The sequence below is a fragment of the Crotalus tigris genome, unplaced genomic scaffold (assembly GCF_016545835.1).
Source record: "Crotalus tigris isolate CLP2741 ecotype Arizona unplaced genomic scaffold, ASM1654583v1 scf7180000021131.477146, whole genome shotgun sequence".
NCBI lineage: Eukaryota > Metazoa > Chordata > Lepidosauria > Squamata > Viperidae > Crotalus > Crotalus tigris.
In genome coordinates this window covers 29,421-53,504 of record NW_024098363.1, presented here as the reverse complement: position 1 = coordinate 53,504, position 24,084 = coordinate 29,421, and the positions used below count along the sequence as shown (strand labels likewise).

The 24,084-nt window shown below is 40.6% G+C and overlaps 1 long non-coding RNA gene across 1 annotated transcript; it reads left to right on the top strand.

The window, feature by feature from the left end:
• The first annotated feature begins 92 nt into the window (after positions 1–92).
• On the top strand, positions 93–22,074 carry LOC120320041. Its single transcript, XR_005559869.1, has 3 exons — positions 93–185; positions 2,135–2,708; positions 19,683–22,074. It is a non-coding gene; the product is annotated as an uncharacterized LOC120320041 (long non-coding RNA).
• Positions 22,075–24,084: the final 2,010 nt, after the last annotated feature.

Genomic DNA, 24,084 nt, shown 5'->3' with positions numbered 1-24,084 from the left:
AAGAGACGACAGGATGTGGCCATTGGCTCGCGTCGTTGGCAGTTTTCGTAGCTTTCGATTCTGATTGGTGTCGCGAAATCGAATGGGCGGGGTTGCAGGAGTGGGACTGCGGAGGGAACGGATCGCGGGAGTATCCAGAAGAACGCGAGGCGTGGAAGGTGGCTTGGTCTGTGCCAGAAGTGCAGGTAATAATTGCGTCTACGATGTTGGAATTTGAAGTCGTGTTCCGACTTCAGTTTCACCCTATCCCACAATTTTCCTTTGCGAGGGGTCTATCCTCCCGTCTGCCTTCCCGAACTTGATTATAATTGTTTGTAATTAGTATAATTGTCGCCCTGTGCCATCTGGAAGTCCACTTTGATATAATTCTTTTTTTTGAAAGGATGTGCTTTTTTTGAAAGCATTCCCTGCTGTAATATTCCAGACTCGCCCTCCCCCCTTGAGAAATCAACAGATTTTAATAGGATCGAGGTTCCATCCCATAATACTTCCCATTGCGACAAATCGGGAGCTGAATTGCCATATTCCCCTGCGAGAAGAAGATTCCCCTACAAACTGCTCCCCTGTGACATACGATAGCTCTTTCAGGTTAGAGTCCCGATCTTGTAAAACTATTCCCCTAAAACTGCTTCAAAAAACCTATTTCGAGTGCAACTTCCTGTATTCTAGCTAGTCTTTTGGGATAATCGGTTAAAATAGCCCGTAGGAGTAATGCTTCCAGACCAGTAGAATTATAGCATTCTATACGATCTCTTTTTCTGAAATATTCTAACTATTTCTCATTTATTAAATAAACAGCTTTTGAATAGCTATGCATAACCAACAGCTCCCTAGTTTTATTTGCCCAATAACAAAGCTGCCTTCTTTTCCCTCTCCAGTCTGGTGTTTTCCTTTCTTATATCCCAATACACATTTAATAACAAGGAAAAAAATGAGCCTTGTCTCAATATTCTGTTGATCCACTAGGCTAAATGTAGCCCACCAGCTACCATATATACAATGGCCTGATAAAACAGAATATCACTGGTAAAACAGAATGTCTGTCACTTACTAGATTAGCTAGAAAACATGCCTGGTGGGATGTGTTCAGCTTGGTGGGCTAACAGTTGTGGAAATCTATATGCTTGGGTGGAGATGGAAATAAAGGGGGGGTGTCTATATAAATAGACTCTGTCATATTTCATTGTATTTGACTTCTGAACAACTAGGTTCTCATGAGGAAAAACTGGGGCTTGAATCTGTGTGGAGACGAGCACTGTAGATGGGATGGGGAGTGGTTAATATATTTTTTGAGAGTTATTTCACAGATGGTTGATGTGGCAGAAGCACACAAAAAAGTATGTCACACTTTTTTGGAGTTAGCCACACTTTCTCTTTGTTTGTTTGCCCTTAGTCCCTTTAGCCTTACCATTTCCTGTCTCTGTTGGCCACATTGTTTGTCTTTTTGTAGTGGATCTTTTTTCCCCCTTTGTCTGTAACCCTTTCTTAACATTTATGGCCAACAGTAGCTTGTGATCCTTAAAGCAAAAGTTCCCCCTGCTGAGAGACTCACATCTGTCTTTGAGCTGCATTTCCTAAGTCCAAAAAAGCTTTGATGTCTTGAGTCAAGTACAGTTTTTCTTTGCTGATATGGTCCAGTGGAGGACAAATCTGCAAAATTAACAATAATAAAAATACTTTGATCTATTGGCTGGACTATGGCTGCAGTTTTACTGTACCAAAGAGGATTACCCATGCTTATACAATGGCTTTGGATGAATTTATGAGCTCTCATGGCTCAAATAATATGAAGATTTGGCCCTGGCTTCCCTTTTTAGCTTTCCATATTTCTAAGTCTATAGTTGTTTTCTTTCTTATTTACTTAATTGCTTTCTTTGGTGGTCGATTTTTCTTTGTCTTTCCATTTCTTCATTTTCATGGGTTTCATGTGTCCTGATGATAATATAACCTTTCGCAATCTGCCCTCTCAATATACTTATTTTGCATTTTTCTTTAATGTGACATATTACAATTAGCATTTGATTAGAACTACATTTTTATCTTGAAATCACATTGGTAGCATATTTATTTAAGCATTTGCCAATAAAATACATATGTAAGCATTTGCCAACGAAATACATATTTGAATTTACAGGCGGTGTAATAGAAGAAAGTGGTTCGGAGCTTTTTCCACTTCTACTATTGGGAATTTAATTTCATCATCTCTGACTTTGTCCTTTAAAAAAAGAAAGAAAGAAAAGCAGCAACCGAGAATCAGACTCGCACACAACATGTTGTTGCGCAGAAGGACTTCCACTCCCTGGCTGCGTTATTAATGTTAGCAATTGGGAAAAGCCTTTGGGGGCTGCAGATTCTCTCTAGTCTGATGCTGCTGCTACCACCACTGCTGCTCAGGATTTTGGTGCAGGAAATTCAAACTGCTGCCTTGTCTGTCCGCTGAGCCCTTCACATCTGCATGTCTCTGCTGCTTGCAAACGCACCATCTCACGCCCTCTCTCCATGGACTGACTGCTGTGGAGGAAAGACAAGCCTGCCCAACTGATTGTTTTGCTCCCCCTCCTTTGGGAGGAACACAAATTATATTTATTTGTGATATTCTGGAGGATCTGTTCGGAGGATAACCTTTTTGGGGGGAGGAAACATGACGTCGCCAGCTAAATTAAAAAAGGATAAGGAGATCATAGCTGAATATGACACTCAAGTCAAAGGTAAGAATTAAATGGATCTGATGTACATCTCTGTGTATATGTGTTTCAACCTTAATTTCCTAGTGCATGCATTCATACTACATATTTGGGTGTGGAAAGGCAAAGCATTTGCGGATCATCAGGAATTTGCAGAGGTTTGTCAGTAGTGTATGTTAGAAAGGCTGACATGATTGCTGCTTCATGGGCTGGGTTCTTAGTGACTACTATATTTTCAAATATCTTTTATTTTATGAAGCCTTTATTTTGTCTTCACGTGCACATACAAAAATACACCAATGCATGACAAAATATGTTTTTTTTAATGTGACATACAATTTTATTTTGATGATAAATGGTACTTGTCCTCTGAGAAATGTCTATAATAGCTTAAGAAGCTTTGTGGTTTGGCAGTATTATGGATTCAGCTTGTAGGAGCTTTTTACAGCTGTATGCACCAACAGGCTTTCACTCTTCATAAATGCCTGCTGTGTATGCACACACCCTTGGCAGCTGGCTGCAATGCCCTTCAATTTAAACTGCATAGGGATAATGATAAACTGTTTCAGTAATTCTGTGCTTTTGGCAAGATGTCTATTAAAAGTTGTGTTGCATTTACTGCAACAACTTGATGGACAAGCTTCATGCAACAATATCTAGGTGGCATTAAACAAGTGGGCTTGACTTCACATCACCATATGTCTTATGTGACACATTAAAGAGATGCTTCCCTAATCCTTTTGTGTCTGCAAGTTTTCAGCTTTACTTCATACATGTGGAGTATGAAACCTGCATCCATACAGCTTGACAAAATGCTGCTTATTCAGGAACTTTGAATGAGACGGTTTGGGTGTACGTAAGAGGATGCAACTGAGTGGCTTTCAGTTTCTGGGAAATTAACTTGGTTCTAATTGTAAACTAAATGTATTCTATGTCTTGGTCCGTTGTCTTTTAAATAAATATTGATATTTGACACATTCAGAATTATATCACTTTCTTATATTCTGATTTTCTGCATTACACAGGAGAGGAAAGGCATTTTCCTTTCCTTTTTTTTTTGAAAAGGAAGTTATGAAGATTAGGTCATAAGTGGCATTTTAAAAACTGATTTGGGATTCCCAGGTTGGAGGCAGTCAAAACATTTTTGTTGTCTCCTCTTTCTTCCAATGTTAATTTAATCCTATGATTGGTGAGCTAGCAGTGAGAAGTTGGAATTCCAATGGCCATCAGGAGGCATTAATTCAGTAAAGCATGGTCTCCATCAGGAGATTGCTGTTTGGACTAGGTGTTTAGGTGGTCCTCAAATGCAGTTTCAAAATAAATGCATAAGTAACTTGGATTTCCTTTGTTCCAGGATACAGAAGGGAGGGTTCCCTCCTCCAGCTTTTGAAACAATGCAAAAGGCATTTGTTATGTTCGCAGTGACTGCTCAAATGTTATAGCCACCATTCTAAATGGAGGCATGATTGATTCAGCAGTCAGAAACAGAATTCTACACTTTGTTGCAAAAATATCCGACTTATTCACAAAGAACAATGCAAAGTTTATACTCGGAGCCAGAATAAAATAGAAAGAATATATTTGGATGTTTTAAAAACTTTGGTACTCTTGTAGGTAATTCCCCCAGAGATACTAGTGTGTATTTTATCCAGCTTGACTATATCTACTTCCATATCAGTCGCTGTTCTTTGTGGTCATGATGCAAATTCCAGCACAGAGACAAGAGATTTTCCAGGTTTGCAACTTGTATGGGAAACAAAATAGGTGGTGTTGGAGGAACTGTTATTTGTTGTTATTACTCCATTCATTCATTGCATGGAATTCATGATTGTCTATGATCATACAGTATGCAAAACTCAAGATTAGGTACAGTAAAACCTCTGCTGAATAGTAGGATGGTGGAGAATAGTAGTTGAAACCTGATATAATAATAATATGGTTATCTTCTTTCTACAAGCCTATGAGACTCTGATTCTATTTGGAAGTAAAAGAAACATTTGATTAAAGTTTGGGGGAGTTTCCAGATATATTGAAACTATGATTTCCACAATTCTTATGGATAAATGTAAGCGGTTTCTTGGATTTATAATTTCAATTGAAAGGTTGCTAGTTTAAAGAGTTTTTAAAAAGTATTAATGTAAATCGCTTTGATTAGTTATTGAATTTTTAAATAAAATAGTGTGGTGACTTTTAATTAACCTCAAGGAGATAATAACTAGAGAATCCTAGAAAGTTTGTTTTCAACTTTGTTTGATTCTGGGAGTGTTGCCAAGTTTCACATTCTTGAATGACAGGTGCAGATATTTTGAATACTTAATTCTGCCCCTTGTCCTGTTCATAGGATATATGAAAGCAAAATGGTAGCACAGTCTTAATTAGTTCCTATAGCATATTTATTATTAATACATTTTTCTTCTCCCTTTTCATTACTGTAAAGCTTCTTTGCATCAGAGTAGCAACATCAAAAGAAGCATCCTATGCAGAGCAGGGAGAAGTTGCTACTTGTTTCACTGGTATTTTTTATTCTGCTATATTCTTTATTGGTGCTTTGGGATATAGGTTCTTCTACTTGAAGAATAATGGTAGATCTTCTTAGTTGTTTCCTTCAACAAAGTGATTTCTACCATTACTATCTGATCCCATTACCCAGAAATGGATATGGGTATTTAACCTGCATATCAAGGTTGCAAAGAATTTAAGAATGTCAAATTGCATTAAGTGCTGATGTGTGGAACTATGTAGGGTTGCTCTTCTAGAAACCTTGGCTCTTGGTGATTTTGGCTCTTGAGTTAAACTGATCCTTGTGCTATTTATGGTTGTCTATTTTCTTATCTTCTATGCTTGCATCAGAGTGGGCACCTTGTGGTCTTTGATCTATATGTTTCTATCAAAATTATATCATAAGAACTGTGATGATGCAATGGTTAGAATGCAGTATTCTAACTCTAATTCACAGCTCATTGCCGGGAGTTCAGTTCTGACTGGGTCAAGGTTGACTCAGCCTTCCATCCTTCCGAGGTCGGTAAAATGAGAACCCAGATTATTAGGGGCAATATCTGACTCTGTAAACCATTTTGAGAGGGCTATAAAGAAGAAAAGTAGGGTACATAAGTCTAAGTGCTATTGCTATTGCCTGATTTCAAAAAATTTGGCAAGAGATTAATTCTGGTACCGTGATCTGATCTTTTTCTGCAGATGCTGTATGCCAAAAAGCAAGATTATTTCACCTACTTTTGGCTCTGATTCCATCTCACTCTTTGCATGGAATGAGTTTATTAAATCAATACCAGTAAAATAAATCAATGGGTAAAAGGAACTAATTTTTTAAAAGATGATTTCCTTTGTATTACTTCCTGGTTGAAATTAAGAGAACTGCTGAATATCAGTAATCCTAATTTTCTAATTTCTGTTTCTAAACGGTGTACACTTGGAAATAGAATAGAATAGAATAGAGCTGGAAGGGACCGTGGAGGTCTTCTAGTCCAGCCTCCTGCTCAAGCAGGAGAACCTATACCGCCAGGTGAATGTCTAGTCTCTTCTTAAAAATTTCCAATGATGGAGTGCCCACAATTTCTGGGGGTAAGCTATTCCACTGATTGATTGTCCTCACTGTCAGAAAGTTTCTCTTTAATGCCAGATTGCTTCTCTCTTTGATCAGCTTCCAACCATTATTCTCGTCCTTCCCTCTGGTGCTTTGGTAAACAACCTGACCCCCTCTACCTTGTAGCAGCCCCTCAGATACTGGAACACTGCTATCATGTCTCCCCTATTTCTTCTTTTCTTTAGACTAGCCAAACCCAAGTCCTGCAGCTGTTCTTTGTATGTTTTAGTCTCCAGACCTTTGATCAACTTAGTTGCTCTTCTCTGATTTTTTTCCAAACTCTCAACATCTTTTTTGTGATATGGTGACCAAAATTGGCTGCAGTATTCCAGGTGTGGTCTTACTAGGGATTTTATAAAGGGGTACTAATACTTTGCGTGATCTTGATTCTATGCCTCTGTTTATACAACCCAGGATTGTATTAGCTTTTTTGGTTGCTGCTGCACACTGCTGGATCATAGTCAAGTGATCGTCCACTAGGACTCAAAGGTCCTTCTCACAGTTACTGTTTTTAAGCCAGGTCTCACCCAATCTGTATTTTCACCTTTGGTTTTTCCTGCCTAAATGTAAGACTTTGCTTTTCTCCACATTGAAAGTCATTTTATTGGATAGGGCCATTGTTCAAGTTTGTCAAGATCTTTTTGGATCTTGAGTTTGTCTTCTGTTGGCTACTCCTGTCAGTTTGGTGTCATCTGCAAATTTGATGAGTTCCCCTCCATTCCCTCATCTAAGTAATTTATGAAGATATTGAAGAGTACTTGGCCTAAAACGGAACCTTGTGGTACCCCACTGCTTACTTCTCTCCATGTGGATGTAGTATCATTGAGGACTACTCATTGAGTAAGGTTTGTCGGCCAGCTACAGATGCATCTGGTGGTGATGTTGTCTATTCCATCTTTTCCTAGCTTACGAAGGAGTAGGTTGTGGTCTACCTTGTCAAATGCCTTACTGAAATCTAAGTATACTATGTCCACTGCATTTCACTGGTCTACTAGTTTAGTCACTTTATCGAAGAATGAAATAAGATTGGTTTGGCATGATCTGTTTTTAACAAATAGTAAGAACAATTAACAAGTCCAACAAATTGCCTTTGGAGGTTGTGGGTGCCCCCATCACTGGAGGTGAATAGGAATGGAATGGAATGGAACGGAACGGAACAGAATGTTAGAAGGGACCTTGTACCCTTCTAGTCCAACCCCTGCTTAGGCAGGAAACCCTATACCATTTCAGACAAATCATTGTCCAATTTCTTCTTGAAAACTTACAGTGTCGGGAGCATTCACAACTTCTGGAGGCAAGTTGTTCTACTGATTAATTGTTCTAACTGTTAGGAAATAAGAAGAGACTTAAATGACTGTCCAGTCTCTTTGTAAGTCTCTTATTAGAAATAGTATAGGTCTCCTGCGAGAGCAGGGGATTAGACTAGATGATTTCCAAAGTCCCTTCCAACTCTGTTACTCTTACTGAATATCAACTAGATATTCTATGTGGGCACTAGGGGAAAAAAAAGGTTCTATTTTTATTGGTCCCTTTCTTGGTAGTGCTTAATGGAGAGTTGCCATAGCTTAAGCTTTTGGGAAGGCCTTTCCCCAAGTGAGAGATTTCTACTTGTAGTTATTTAGCTGGGAAGATGAGGTGCCCTTCCTCTTTGAAAGCTTAACTACAAACTTAATCATTTCATTTTTGATGGATCCTTGATTTTTAATTCTTCTGATTGATGGCACAGACAAAACAGCTTTATCCCCTCCATCCAGTTTCTGTTTATTATTTTATAAGTATACTTTTTCAGAAATAAGAATATGCAGGTATCCTTGACTTACAACAGTTCACTTAGTAGCTGGTTGAAGTTACAACAGCACTGAAAAAATGACTTATGACTGTTTTCACACTTACAACCATTATAGCAACCTCATGGTCATATGATAAAAAATTCAGATGCTTGGCAATGGATTCATATTTATGACAATTACAATATCTGAAAGTCATGCGGTCCCCTTTTGCGACCTTCTGACAAGCAAAGTCAATGGGGAAGCCAAATTCAGTTAACAACCATGTTACTAACTTAACAAGAGGGAGTCAAGCTATTCTCCAAAGCACCTGAAGGCAGGACAAGAAGCAATGGATGGAAACTAATCAAACAGAGAAGCAACCTGGAACTAAGGAGAAATTTCCTGACAGTTAGAACAAATAATCAGTGGAACAACCTGCTTCCAGAAGTTGTGAATGCTCCAACAATGGAAATTTTTAAGAAGAGACTGACAACAATTTGTCTGAAATGGTATGGGATTTCCTGCTTGAGCAGGGGGTTGGACTAGAAGACCTCCAAGGTCCCTTCCAACTCTATTACAAGGGCAGTTCAGGCCCTCCGTTTGGTTATCAATAACAGACACTCACAGATACAGAACTTTTATTATACACATTAGAAAACTACATTACATTACTTTTTGACATACCGTATATGCCGGCGTATAAGACGACCCCCGTCTTTGTCGCCGAGCCGCATTCCTAGAATGTCTTATACGCCGGAAACTACCAGTATTTCCGGCGTATAAGACGACTCGGCGCATAAGACGACCCCCGTCTTTGGCGCCGATTTTAGCGCTTGCGGAAGTCGCCTTATACGCCGGCATATACGGTAATCGCCATTCAAATTGAGGCACTTGTCATAATGTCTGACAAGGTTAGAAATTCCTTAGTAGTAGTTGCTTGGTGCCAAATCTGGGCTATGGCGGGATGATCAAAAATATACCAACAGAACTGCTTCAAAAGTTTTTGGGCGCGTCTAGTGGTGTGCAGGCAAGCATTATCATCAACCAACACCATACCGGAAGTGATGCCATAGAAAATCCCACCAAATGTGAAGATGCCAAAGAAGTACTGCTAGTAAAGTTCATGGAGTATGATTCGACCATTAGTTCAGACATCTACTGTGAAATGTTACGAAAACTCAGATAAGCCATCCATAACAAGTGTCGGGGCATGCTGACTTCTGGTGTAGTGTTGGTTCACGATATTGCTCGCCGGCACACCGCTAGACACACCCAAGAAATTTTGAAGCAGTTCTGTTGGAATGTTGCTGATCAACCCTCCTATAGGCCAGATTTGGCACCGAGCAACTACTACTAAGGAATTTCAAACCTTGTAAGACATTATGACAAGTGCCTCAGTTTGGTGATTATGTCAAAAAGTAATGTAATGTAGTTTTCTAATGTGTATAATAAAAGTTCTGTATCTGCGAACGTCTGTCATTGATAACCAAATGGAGATTTATTTCTGAATTGCCATCGTTGTCATTATTATTATTATTATTATTATTTCATGTAACAGCTCTAGCAAGAAAGGTCATAAAAAGGGACAAAATTCATTTAACAGATGTCTTGCTTAGCAACAGGTATTTCGGCTCAATTGTGGTTGTAAGTACTCATAAAATTAGTTGCCTCAACCTTTCAAATCTAATTTTTTGACATAATTAGTAGAGGAAAACCTCTGTTCTCTACATGTATGAATATCTCAGAGAAATAATTAAATGCCAATACTTAAGAGCTTAGCAATAAAGGTATCTGAAGTGACACCTAACTAGAAACTTCCTGAATGATTCCTCAACTTTTAATGTTTTCTTTTGAAAAAAAAAAGTTTCTCTTTACAAAAACCTAAAATGGAACAAAGTATGAATTAAAATAAACAAGTTGGTAGGTATGTAATATGTTTAACAATTTAACTTACAGTAATTAGATGAGATAAAAAATCCCCAAAGATTCTCCTCTACTGGAAAGCTGTAAGCTTCAGAAATAAGAGTTAGTAATGTTTCCTCAGAGGATGTATGAGAACATTGAAAGAACCATCCATTTTTTCTGTATGTGGCTATGATTATTTTTGTGATATGCAAGATAGTATGAACCCATCTATCACTAAAATGTGAAAGTAATTGCTTTGAAATCCTCTCTTTGAATCTGCACTCCTAGAAAGGATGTCTTCAGTTCAGTTGTCTTGAATGATAGCAATTAAAATGCATGGTGGATTAAAAGGGGGAAATATGTTGAAGAATTGAAATTCTCAAAATCCTTGGAGGGACTATAAATGGGAATGATAGTTGCTATTAGTTACTATTGGGCATTGTGGAAAGCCTAAGGGACCTTCATAAGTAGAGATTTCCATATGGAGTTTCCAGTAACACAAGTTCTGCACTTTGACTGAAAGGAATGCTCTGTTTCTCATATACCACTGAGCTAATTTATGCAAAACTGCATTCTTTCAATGAATGGCTATGGAAGATGCTGCCTGGATTGGCTTAAGCTGGCTCCACTCATTCAAAGCTTAACTCTAGATACCTTGGATTTAAAGATGATGGACCAAGATATTAATACTGGAGCTTTTTTTTTTTTTTGCTTCCCATTCTGATGGAATGTTATACTTAATTTTTTTTATAAATGCACCCACATCACTAACTGAAATTTTATTATGCAGGGATTATTTAGATTTATTTTTTCATTAAATAATGGTTTCTGATAAAGCTAGGAGAAGAAAGCATTTTCTGTTTGAAATGGTACAGCATGTCATTTATATGAGACAAGGCAGACCAAATTAATACACAGGAGGTGGGAAAAAGTGTGCCTAATAAACCTTTTAATCAGTTCCAATCTGCTTATAAATTAAAATTTTGTTGGGGAGACTGGTATGAGTGTAGGCTGGGGCAGAGACAACTTCCTCAACTTACAACAGCTCATTTAATGACCATTCAAAGTTATAACGACACTGAAAAAAGTGACATTACCATTTTTCACTCTTGAGACCATGGTAGCATTCCCCATGGTCATGTGATCAAAATTCAGATGGTTGGCATCTGGTTCATATTTATGACCGTTGCTATGTCCCAAGATCATGTGATCATGTTTTGCGACCTGCTGACAAGCAAAATTAATGGGGAAGCCAGATTCACTTAACTGTAGTGATTCACTTAACAACTGTGGCAAAAAAGGTGATAAAGTAGGGCAAAATTCATTAACAAATTTCTCACTTAACAGCAGAAATTTTGGGCTCAATTGTTGTAAGCTGAGTACGGCCTGTATTTTATTAACATTTACTTTGATGATCCCTGATGCCTGGGTATTGTGGAATTTGAAATCAAGCATATTTGCCTTTCTTGATGTAGTGATTGAGAATATAGTACCAGCCTTTATTTTTCTTTCTTTTTCTATAAGCTGTAATGCTACCATGGTTTGCAAACAACTATATCAGAGCGGAATACTAAACAAAGTTAGATCCAGTCTGCATTTTGTATTTATTTTTGATTATGTTGGGGCTTGAAGAGCCACTTTAGAGACAAAGCACTGAATCATTTTTATTTATTTTTTTCTCTTAGTAAGCTGTAGCTGCTGTAAACAGCTGTAAATGCGGGCCAGTTCTGGGGGCTCAAAATGGAGTAATGTGATTGCGGGTGGCGGACTGACTATCTAAACTTTGAATTTGGGTTATAGGCATCTTGGGGGGGATGTCAGTTTTAACTTTGAACAGTCTCTAACAAGGACGATCTGTACTATATTTAATATTTGGGTCTTTGACCATAAATAACTAATTTACTGTCCTGATTGTCTGCATATTTTGCATTCTGGCTAAAAGAGATTTCCAAAGTATGGATTTGAGGAAACTGTAGGTAGCCTTAGCAATGATGCTGATAGTATGATGAATTGGTCTCAGCTCTCTGATGAAACATACCTTAATTTTTTTTTTGGATTTAGAAAGGCATTCAGGAAAATGGGTGTAATTTCCATATGGGATGCATGCAAACAAACATGGGCATGCTATGTCTGTTTAAAGAATGCTAAAGATGTGTTTTGGGCCATTGGCATGTATGAAACATTCCTCTTTGCATTACTATAGCAGCTGCAAGTATTATAATGCCCATATGGCTGCTTTGAAACTTTCCACTGCTGTCTCTGCATGAATGCGCATGCATGGCTCCTTAGTTTCATTGGGAAGAAAGCAAAGCAAAATTAAGTAGTTGTACATGCATGCATATACAGAAAGAGCTGGGACAGCTTTTGTAGCAACCTTGCAGCTCTTCATAATACAGCTGCTTTATTCATTTGAAGAATGATCTTCATTCATACTAATATACTCTTTCCAAAACATCTCTTTTGAATGCATTGAATAACCCAGGCATGCATATATACATTGCTACAGCATGGGTGCAAATGCTGTGTGGTTATGGGAGTAACGGGCAGTTTATATAATTCTACATATCACAAGCATGAGAACCTTGGGGAATGAGAACTGCAGAATTTATCTCTCAACTTACCAAGAACTGTATGCCTTTGAAGATGAGGTTCCCACTGTGTTTGTGTTGCTTTTTTGCTCAAGTTATATCTAAATAGAGCTGACTGTTTTGTCAGATCTAATTTTTGTAACGATAATTGCTAGCTTTCAATCAAATTTAAAAGCATTAAAACTACAGGTAAAAATAATTTCTTGGAAATAAAATATAACAATTGTTTTTATAAAGTTATGTTAAATATTGACTGAAGGCTCCCAGATGTTCAGTTTTAAAATATCTAAACTGAACTAAAAGCTGATATTTGATTTCATGTTCAGAAAAAAATAACATGCTTATTTTCTGAATTTTTTTAACAAGAACCTACTGTGATTAAGGGCACATTTAGTTTTATTTGCTATTTATTTAATTCAAGTGATAAATTTCAGTTGATTAATAATTATTGTGCTTAGTAATATCCTTGTGTGTACTTTTTCAAAAGAAGTGAGTTTGTAAGTGGTTTCCTTTAAATTAATGGGATTTTTCTACTGTAAGATCATCTGACTCTTCCACAATCTTCAATCATTCTATAAGATACGTTTTTTGGCAACTTCATGCCTGCAAATGATTTTACATCTGAAATCTTTTAAAATTAAATCTCATTCCAAAAGGCTTGATTAAATAAAATTACTTGTTCTGTCCCAAGTGCCTTGTGTTATTCTGCATCCCACTCTGCCCTTTTAATCTATCCTTCCATGCTTACTCATGTTAATAGCTGCAAACCATTCACTCCACAGTCACTTAACTTTTAAAAACAATCTTAGATGTAACCTGCAAGAATTAGACATCTACGATACTAGAAGGTGCAATTGGCTTTTAATAGCTTACTGAGGTCTGAAGTTGTGAAGCATTAAGAACAGTGGTTCTCAACCTGTGGGTCGGGACCCCATTTGGGGTCGAACGACCATTTCACGGGGGTCGCCAAACAACGCAGTCTGCCATTTTCCCTCCCCCCTTTTCCTTAGCTGTGCTACTCCCTTTTATTCTATTGGCTTTCAAAAGCCAATAGAATAGACTCTCTTGAATAGAGTCTAATTCTATTGGCTTTCAAAAGCCAATAGGAATTGTCCAGGCTGTCTCTGCCCTGCTGAGCCCGCCAAAAGTCCCATTCTGCAAATGGTGCTGCACCAGTTGAGTAGTCCTCGACTTATGACCAGTTGAGTAGTCCTCGACTTATGACCAGTTGCTTTTTGTGAGAAGGACATGCTTTTGCAAGTCAGTCATAAGGCTCATGAAAATGGCCTTCAAGTGCCTCACAGTTTGTTGAGGAACATCTTTACAATGAAGTGTCCATCTTGAAGTTAGCCATTACTAAGACAAGCTGAAGCTTAGCCAAGAGATCCAGCATGAAAAAGCACAGAACTCTGAAATTGAGGATCTTTTCCATGAACTTGACTGCTTTTGTACTTCTGTAGTAATGGGAAATACTGCTTAGAGTCATAAAGAATTGGCAACATACAAGACTTTTAAATGTAACACTTTTTTGCATTGGAAATAAAAATGTCAGCATCTTTTCTTACTAGGTAACTGTTTCTGTGCCTGATCTTCCCTTCCCAATTTATGAACCATAGATCATTTCGTCAGGATGCTGTCAGATTCCTTTAACGATAGTTTGTTGAACAAGTGATAGTGGCCATGTTCTCACATATCCCTTGGCCATAAAAGATGGCTTTGCTCCTTATGCTTTGCCAAAACCAAGTAAACAGCATCTGAATATGGATGAAAAGGTGGGCTTGAATTGATGCCCCTCCCCAGATGGCCATATTGTAGTCATACCATGTGAAGACAATGGTGTAAAACAGCGGTTCTCAACCTATGGGTCGCGACCCCATTTGGGGTCGATCGACCATTTCACGGGGGTCGCCAAACCACGCTGTCCGCCATTTTTTTCCCTTTTCTCTAACTGTTCTACTTCCTCTTATTTGGCTATAGAAAGTGCCGTTCCTGCCTCCCTCCTCTTTGCGCATGTGCAGCTTTTTTCTATTTAAAGTTAGGAAGTTTCGGTTTCGGAGCACATGGAAGAAAGCAATACAGAGGACAAGCGAGAGAGAGCAAGCAGCGGAAAGCAAGAGAGAAAACAACTAAAAACAATAAGTTTCCTCTCTGGCCTGCCTGGCTGGCTGCAAAGGAAGCAGCCACTGCTTCTCCATGCAAGCCTTTGCGGAACAAGAGTTCCGTGCAGCGAAATGCAGCAACCAATCATGCAAGAAACATCCCGCAAGAGAATGGCTTCCCCCTCTTAACCAATAAAGCGGACAAAAAGCTTACCGTTTTTGTACTGCATGGCATTCTACACGCATGCAGTCTCCCAAAACTGAGAAACCGACCGCAAACAAGTTTGCAAGCCAACTTCTCCTAGGGTCGGAAGGGCAAAGGCACGCCAACGTGCCAAGGCAAGGTTTTTTTTTTTTTTTTGCATCCTATCGTAGAAATCCCCACATCTTCCCTGCTTCTCCGGCTTCCCAGCCGCTTCTCTCTTTGTTCCAGCCTCTCCCCTCGCCGCCTGCTGTGCTCTCCAGACTACTGTTTTGGGCTCATCTCGCCACCGCCCCCTCCCTCACTTCTGAGCGCCACCTCCGCCTCCGGAGCCAACCCTCCCCTCCGCCCGCTGCCCTGGTCAAGTCCCTTTGCGTGCTCCACTCACCACTCGCTTCTCTCCATTCAGCACTGTTTGCGCTCTGCTCCTTGTAGCCACCGATGCCGCCTCCTCGCCATGTCCCAGCGCGGCGCTCCTGCTGGCGCACGCTCCACTCCCCGCTCGGCTTTAGGCGCCCTCCATCCCCGAGGCGCACGCCAAACGCACCACAAGGATCGAGTCTCTCGAGCTCGACCTACCAGCAGGAGCGCCGTGCTGGGACATGGCGAGGCGGCGGCGGCTACGAGGAGCAGAGCGCAAACAGCGCTGAATGGAGAGAAACACTTCTCTCCATTTGGCGCTGTTTGTGCTCTGCTCCTCCTAGCTGCCGACGCCGCCTCCTCGCCATGTCCCAGTGCGGTGTTCCTGTTGGTAGGTTGAGCTCGAGAGACTCGATCCTTGTGGTGCGTTTGGCGTGCGCCTCGGGGTGAGGAAATGGGGTCGGGATGATCTTCTGGAAGCTGAGGCAGGCAGGAGCCATGGAAGTGCAGTCGGTATCTGAGCCGTCGGTGGCAGCGGTGGCGGGGGCAGTGGCCCCCGGCACCAGTGCTCTCCCTTTGGAACCGGCAAAGGATACGGACCGCCAGCTGCGTCTTCGCCTCAGTGTCCTCAACCAAGCAGGATTACGTGGGCATCCTGCGCTTCCTGCAAGGTGCAAACGCCGGGGCTCCGGAGGGTATGCCTGGACCCCGGAAAGGGGAGGGAGTCACTGGGGCGGGCGAAAGGTTGCGTCGAGGAAGAGGAAGGGCAGCTGTGCATCTGCTGCGGCGATGGGACCCGCGGCGGCCACTTGGTGGCCACGCCCACCTGGCCGCACCCACTTTGTGGCCACACCCACTCAGTGGCCACACCCACTTGGCCACACCCCTAGGGTCGCCACAACGTGGGGAGCTGTATTATGGGGTCACGGCATTAGAAAGGTTGAGAACCACTGGTCTAAAAAAAGATGCTCTCTTTCCTTACATATAGAGCTTTAGAAACACTTGATGATAGCATTAGTTATTTGATCATACTATTCAGCCTCTATCTGTTCCAAAAATACAGCTACATGCCTTGTTTCAATTTTGTTCTGCATTCTACAGTTTACAAGCTTCACTAGCAAATTATTTCTTTGTCTTTTTCTGTTCTCCCAGCAATCTGCTACAGTGTTTGATGATTGCCAATATAGGTATCAAAGCATATGTTAATGTAGGTCCCTTTCTGTCAGTAAAATAGCATTTATGAATTGAATGTTAAGCTTCTAAAATAATTTTAACGAGTTATTTCAAATGTCCCCTGTGTATCTTGATAAGTAAGTTAATTTTATGTTGTGGCAGGACTTTGTCCTAATGAAAATGGATGTTTACAAAGGCCTTGGAAATGCTCTTATATGATTCTTTGTTGTGTGTTCTACCTTCCAAAGAGTAAGCAAACCAATTGTGATTGAAAGAACACCTGCTTCCCTGGGAGGAAAATATATTTTCTTTTGCTGTTATTCTATCAATCTGAGATAGTCTGTAAAGGGGAAGTACAGATATATTCCAGCCTCTTGATAGTTCATTCCTTTGGGCTATGTATGAGCAAAGATATCAGTAAAGCATTCCATAATATATTAGCTGCTGATTGGATTCATTCATCATTATTAAGACATATTGTGATTTACATAGCTTTGGCTTACTACAGGTAGTTCTCGACTTATGGCCACAACTGAGCCCAAAATGCCACAGTTGTTAAGTGAATCAATGCAGTTGTTAAGTTAGTAACATGGTTGTTAAGTGAATCCGCCTTCCCCATTGACTTTGTTTGTCAGAAGGTGGCAAAAGGTGATCACATGACCCTGGGACACTGCAACCATCATAAATATGAATCAGTTGCTGAGCATCTGAATTTTGACCACATGGGGATGCTGCAGCAGTTGTAAGTATTAAAAACAGTCATACGTCATTTTTTTCAGTGCCATTGTAACTTTGAACACTCACTAAGCAAACTATTGTAAGTTGAGGACTATCTGTATATTGTGTGAACCTAATCATTGTGGTTTGTAAATTGTAGCTTACATCTTAGCTCAGTATGATTATAACCAGCATATAACCAGCATAATAACCAGCATATAATAATGGGAATTGCTTGGGAAGTGACACTGATTTAGATAAAGCTGGACAAACTGACGCTTGTTGGATGTTTCTGAATTACAGCTCCAAGGAACTCCAACCAATATGTTAGTGCTGAGGAATTCTGAGACTGATCCAAACAGCATTTGGAGAGCCATCTGTTTCTCACCTCTAATGTAGAAATCAATTTGCTTTATATTTGGGTACAGCCTTTACAGAGAGTTTCATAATACATTAATAGATTGTTATATTAAATAACATTGTAATCCTATATTCTGATGACGAATAAATTTCTCATTTGCTAGATAGCTACTTTATATAATAGAACTTATTTGCTAATGTTTATTTATGTTGCTTAGTTGCCCTGTGTTGTGTACTATTTCTTCCTTTTACTGTCCCAAATTGAAGCAGTGGAAGGAGTGAAGACAGCTATGGAGGCCTAGATCAGAGGCAGGGTTGTAGCAGCAAAACTGTTAAATGAAAGTCTTTAACTGCATGACATAAGGCTCCATAAATCTTTGGGTGGTTTTTATGCTGGAAAGTTGTGTTGTCTTTTCAATAGCCATCATCATGTACATTAGTCAGTGTTGTTGCCTACAGGATAGTTATGTGTAAAAAATGAAAGTGGGAGGGCCTGGAAAATCTAGTTGATTCCTATCTCCTAAAAATAGAGTGATTATTATTGTTCTTGGTGATGGGAATCAATCCTGTATAATTTTCTGTGTGAGCCAAGTGAGGCACAGTTAAATTGTTTAAACACTGGTGGTTTCTTGACTACATTTCTTTCTCACTTCCACCTCCCAAAATGGTTTGCCTCCAAAAGTTGTGGGTGCTGTATCACTGGAGGTCTTTAAGAAAAGTTTGGAGAGCCATTTGTCCATAATAAGGGTCTCCTATTTGAGCAGAGGGTTGGAATAGAAGACCTCCAAGGTCTCTTTCAACTTTGTTATTCTGCATTCTGTAAATAATGATTAGGGCAGTGATGGCGAACCTTTTAGAGACTGAGTGCCCAAACTGCAACCCAAGACCCACTTATGCATCGTCGGGTGCCAGGTGGGTGTGGCCCATTGGGTGGGCGTGGCTGTGGTGGTAACAGCAGACTGGGTGGGACTAAAAAGTTCAATCAATCAATTCCAACTTTGCAAGATCTTTTTTTCCCCATGAGAAGTTGAAATTGACTGATTGATTGAACCCCCCCTTTTTTTTTTTGGTACACAGCGGCGGAGGCCTAAAGCGAAAAGGTTTTATAAAACCCAGCTGAAGGCCTAGGACTGGAGCGACAGCACGCGTGTCCACAGAAAGGCCTCTGAGTGCTGCCTCTGGCACCCGTGCCATAGGTTCGCCACCACTGGATTAGGGTATGTTAAGACTGAGGTGGCTTGGAGTATTATGAAGTAGCTTATTAAGTGTGTCTGAGCTGCTTGTAAAAGTGATTTTCATTTTATAATCTTTACCTGGAAGTGTAAAGTTGCCCCATTTTAGAACCATTCACTTCGGATAACTTGATTGAAAGATCACTATATAACAGAACTATATAACAGTCTTACTCAATTTGGGACCTTCCAGTTATGTTGGGATAAGAGTTTGCAAATTCCCAAATCTTGCCTCTTGGGGATTGCAATTCCAACACATCTGGAGAATATCAAGTTAAAGAATGTACTATATAGATATGACTTTTTATAAACTAATTTTATGTATAAACTAGGTATATGACAGCGTATGGCAGGAAACAATACAACTTGGTTGAAAAATGTATCATATTGTTTCTTATCACAAGATTTGGGGGAGTAGTTTTTATAGGGCAAAGATTTTAATTCTACATTCCTGTAGAATCATCTGTTTGATGACTCAGTAACAAGTTAAGATAGCTAAACAAGACAGCTAGAGGAAATCTCTAGCTCTCTTGTTTAGCTACCTCAGCTTGTTATTTGTTATAATTATTCAAAATTTATAGTTAAAAATATGAAGCATAATGGTTTAATTGAGTAGAAATAGACTGGCACCTTACAGTATTTATTGCAGAATCAGAAATAGTGTTCATTTATATTATGTGTCTCTTCCTTCTCCCTTCAGTTAATGTGTTCACCAGATTTAAAAGTGGTATGTTTCTGTGGGTGTTTATTCCTGTAACTTAGACATCTTATGTTTTTAGCAGAATCATTCTTCCCTTCCTTCCCCCTCCCAGGCATTCAGTAAATCCTTTTTCCTTTTGAACTTAAAATGGTTTTGAAATGCAGATACTTCCCTTTCATTTAAAGCAAATTGTTCATTGCCCCATAATCATTACTTTTAAGCTGATAAAAAGGGGGTGATTTCCCCAATCAGTCTTCCTGATAATTTGTCTTTTCTTTTTTCTTTTTTTAAGGGAGCAAGCTTTTGTGCAATCAAGCTGCTATTATCTATCTTATGCCTCAGTAAGGCTGGTTTCAGAGGATTGCAAGAAGAAGCTGTAATATGGACAAAAGATTTTTTAAACAGGCATACTGTACATCTGGAGTAGGTGGGGCAGAGTCCTTTGAATGAAGGGAAGGACAATTAATGTGTTATAAAGGCCACAGGATATAGGAATTATGTTTGTATGGAAACTTAACTCTGCTGTGAATAAAAATGTGCACTTGCATTTCCCCATGGAGCTGATTTATAAAGGGCACAAGAGCTTGTTTTCATACCGTTTTCTGCACTGTGGACTTCACGCCTTTGCTGAATTTCTTTTTGCTGGATAAAAACAAATCTGTGAATATAATATTGTTAGAGGTTTTTTTATTTTTGTCTAAGATAGTATTATGTATGTTGGAGTTATATTGAGCAGGAATGAGCTTTTACTATAGATTTCCCAATATGTAGTGTCTAACTTATTGTAAAGGAGGTATGAGTAGTAGACATTTCGTGAAAGGGAGAGTAGTATTGACAAAGCGATTAATACATTTAATGGCCTTCTTGATTTTATCTGCAAAACTGCTGTCAGTTATCCTTGCACAGTTATATACAAAGAGTGCACAGAATGTCTCATCAGCCAACTAAAGGGAGCACATTTTGAAGTTCTCTTTACGCATATGCATCATAATACTTCAGTGGATACACTAAGAAATTTTGCAAGTCATGGACTAAATAGGGTAAATTAGATATAATCTGCAATTCACAATTATTTATTGATATGGCAGGAAGGATCTAATTTAAATGATCCTTGCAGATGAGAAAGATCCAGTGTAACCTTCAACAAAGTGGCTTCCAGGATGCTGAAAATTCAATTTCCAAAATTCCCACGGGTTAAGCAAATTTGGAGACAGTTGCTGGGATAGCTATAGTTTATGAAACTGCTAAGGTTGCTCTTCAGTTGCCTGATGGTATATTCCCTATCATGTGAGAAGGCAAAACCCTCATTGCCACCATTGTTGCCACCATTTTTGCCTGGACTACTTGCCAACTCTGACCTTCCCTGACCTGTCAGTGGGCAGAAAAGCAATAAAATACCGCTTAAGCTTTTCTGCCCATATTGATACTTGGAACTGAAAACCTCAGTGTGTTCTCACTAGGAAATTGGCCAGTATCAGCAACTCAATCACAACTATAAGAAATTCATTCAAAATATGAAAATAACCAGAGTCAATATGTGGGCACACAAAGAGGGGATGATTATCACACCCTGCAAGGTGAGAAATCTGCATTTTCTTCCTACTGGACTTGCTCAAGAGTCCCCCCCCCCGTAAATGAACTGCATTCATGTGCTTTCTAAAGCAAAGATCAGACTTTTCTATAAATATTTCTAATCTTTCCTTTCTTTGATTACTAAGCTGTCCATTTCTCTGTCAAATAAATTCCAACTCTGCTTCAAATAGTTGTCCTGTACTCTTTGACCCAGCCTGGATCAAACCAAAATTTTCTTCTAACAGTAGCAAACAACTGTCTTTTTTCTAGCTAACTATCACTCTTAATTTCTAGAAACACACTACAGTTATCTTGGACTGTGGCTTTGTGATATGCCATTCTCCAGCATGATGACTGAAGAATCCACCAATGGGTTATTTCAGTCCTCCTGCCCAATCAGTCTGGTTGTCAAGTTGTCATGCCCCTCATTGACTGGGACTTCCCAGTTTCATCTTAGTCTTTCACCCATGAGGATGTGATAACTTGACTCTCTTCATTGGAATAGCAGGTCAGACTAGATATTGTTAAAGCATTGATGGATTCTTCCTGGAGAATAGGAGAATTATAGTTTGGTTAGTCATTCTCTGGGAGGTTTAGCCATTTTTTTCCTTCCTTTCCCTTTCCTTGGGAGCATAGTTGTATTTCTTTCCTTGCTGGGGGGGTGGTGGTGGCGGCTGCCTTTCCCCCTAATTTAGCAGTTTGCTGAATTAATTCACTTTCTTAACAGAAGAATCAAAGGGGGGGGATCCTTTGTTTAAGAGAATAAGGGGTCTGAGTTAGTCAATCCCCTTAGAACAGCGGATGCATTCTTTCTAGCGGCCACCATTTTGAGGCCATGTGGATTCTTCTCTGACCGGGCCCGGTCAGAGCTTTCCACAAACGGCCGCCATTTTGGATTCGCTGAACTACTTCTTATTTGAAGTAACTCAGGCTATTAGCAGTTCTGCTTGCAGCACGGTGTAATTTAGAAAGAAAGCCTGTTACTTGAAGTTCCTTTCCTTTGGCTGCCGCTAAAAGGAACGAAGCCTTGTTCTGCGGCGAACAGCAGATCGCGCCTAACAGCTGTTAGGCCCGATTACTCATTAGTGGATTGAAGAAATCGAACTTTTACCTTTTTGCCCCTTCTGGACTTGGAATTTCGTATTGGTTCAGGGATTCGTTTCCTCTCCTCCTCCCCCCCCCCCGCATGGAGGTAGTATTCCTCCCTCTGTATTCAGGGTGTCCGCCATTTTGTCACCTAATATTCCCATTGGGAAACGCCCAGGGCAGGCAGGGACGCCATTTTGGGATTGATTGCATACAGTTTCTTCACAACTATCACTGATATTTCTTGCCTTTATTTATTTCTCCCTAATCTGCAATTAAGATTTACTTTCAGGATTTACTATCCACTTGCAATCATCAGATCAGCAATTTTGGTGGAATTACTTCTAAGCTGAGGTCCAGCAGGTCCTGCTCGCCATACCTTATCTGAGTTCTGCCACTCCGCATCTAGTGGTTGCCTCCAGGATCCTGACCATTACCACTATTGTGAGACATGTCTGATTTCGTCACCATTCTGACCTCAGGCCTGGTATACGGTTGCCCTGTGCCTTGGTGACAAATGCCCCAGAGCGCCCAGCGTGAACCCAGGTTTGCCAGTGGGCCGGCTCACGCTTATCCACGTGCAGTCAGCCTTTCTTCGGGAGGGCTCCTGACATCTCATGCGGAGCGAGTCAGTACCAGAGTCTCGTCTGGAGTGCATTTCAACTGACATGGCAGAACCCACTGAGCCACAGCCTTTGGACACAGACAACACCACTGTCCAAGCTGAGCCGGTTTCTGAGGCGCCTACAGATAAGGCCAAAGCAAAATCTAAATACGGCAGAAAGGCTGGCAAGACAAGCGATAAGCAGGCCGACCGAACACATAGAGCTCTGGAGAAGCAATTCTCCCGGGACCAACGCTTGTCAGCAGAACAGGGTCATACACCTTCTGGTTCCATACCACCTGAGATGGGAGCTCATTTGCTGTCCACATCGAGGGCCTGGTCGCCTGTGAGCGCAATTCAGCAGGTCTCCACTCAGACCTTTGGTCAGGTGGGTCCACCCTTGTTTGGGGAAGACCTTGATATGCCCGGTCCGTCATCTGCACCCACTGTTACATTCACTCCAACGGCTGTGGGGTTACGGCCTCCACTAGAGCCATCTTTTTCAGACCAGCTCCAATAATGGATATCACAGGCAGTGATCCAGGCCGTGGCATCATTGGGTATCCATCAGGCATCACCAGTTCCTGGGCCTTCTTCTGCACCAACTTCCTCTTCTCGACCTCCATTGGATCGTTCAGGTATGGTTTCCCCATCCCACTCTCCTGAATCCGAGTCTTCCAATGTCTCGGATTATGATGAAGGTGAGGACCGCTGGTCTGAGTGCGAGGAGCCTACACGTGAGCCTCAGCCCATGGCAGAGCTGTTCAATGGTTGCTCTTTCCCTCCTTGCTGTACAGGGCCTGTGCAGTGAGCAAACTCTCTTCTGTTACAGCTCCGACCCCTCAGCTTTCCACTGATCAGGACTCTAATCCTCTATTTGCCGAACCAGTAGACAAACACCTCCATATCCCATGTCCCCCCATATTCTTGAAGAACATTCAGGGACAATGGGAATCTCTGGCAGCTCAACCTTCTCAGGGAGCATCTGAGCGCAAGATTGTGGACATGGCAAAGAATTTGACTGACCTTTTGGTCAGTGGATGAATCCCTAGCTCCACTGTTCTCTGCAGCCAGCCTTCCGGCGGATGTTTCAGATGCCCTTAAAGCGGAAGATAAAAAGTCTGAACTTGCCTTATGCAAAGTTCATCTGGCATCCGCATGGGCAGCAAAGGCTGCGACTTCCATCTCCTTTTTTACCAGGATTTCCATTACCTGGCTTAGACAATTACGGGACAGGATCCCTTTAGAGGAGGTCAGGATCCATCAGGATCTTACTAAACTTATAGCCACATCTGAGTGTATGGTAGATGTTTCCATGTACTCGGCCAAACACTCAGCCCGGGCAATGGCTTCCGGTGTAGTCGCCAGGAGGCTACTTTGGCTCAAAAACTGGAAGGCTGAAAGCAAGCACAAGTGGCGTGTGGCCATTGCC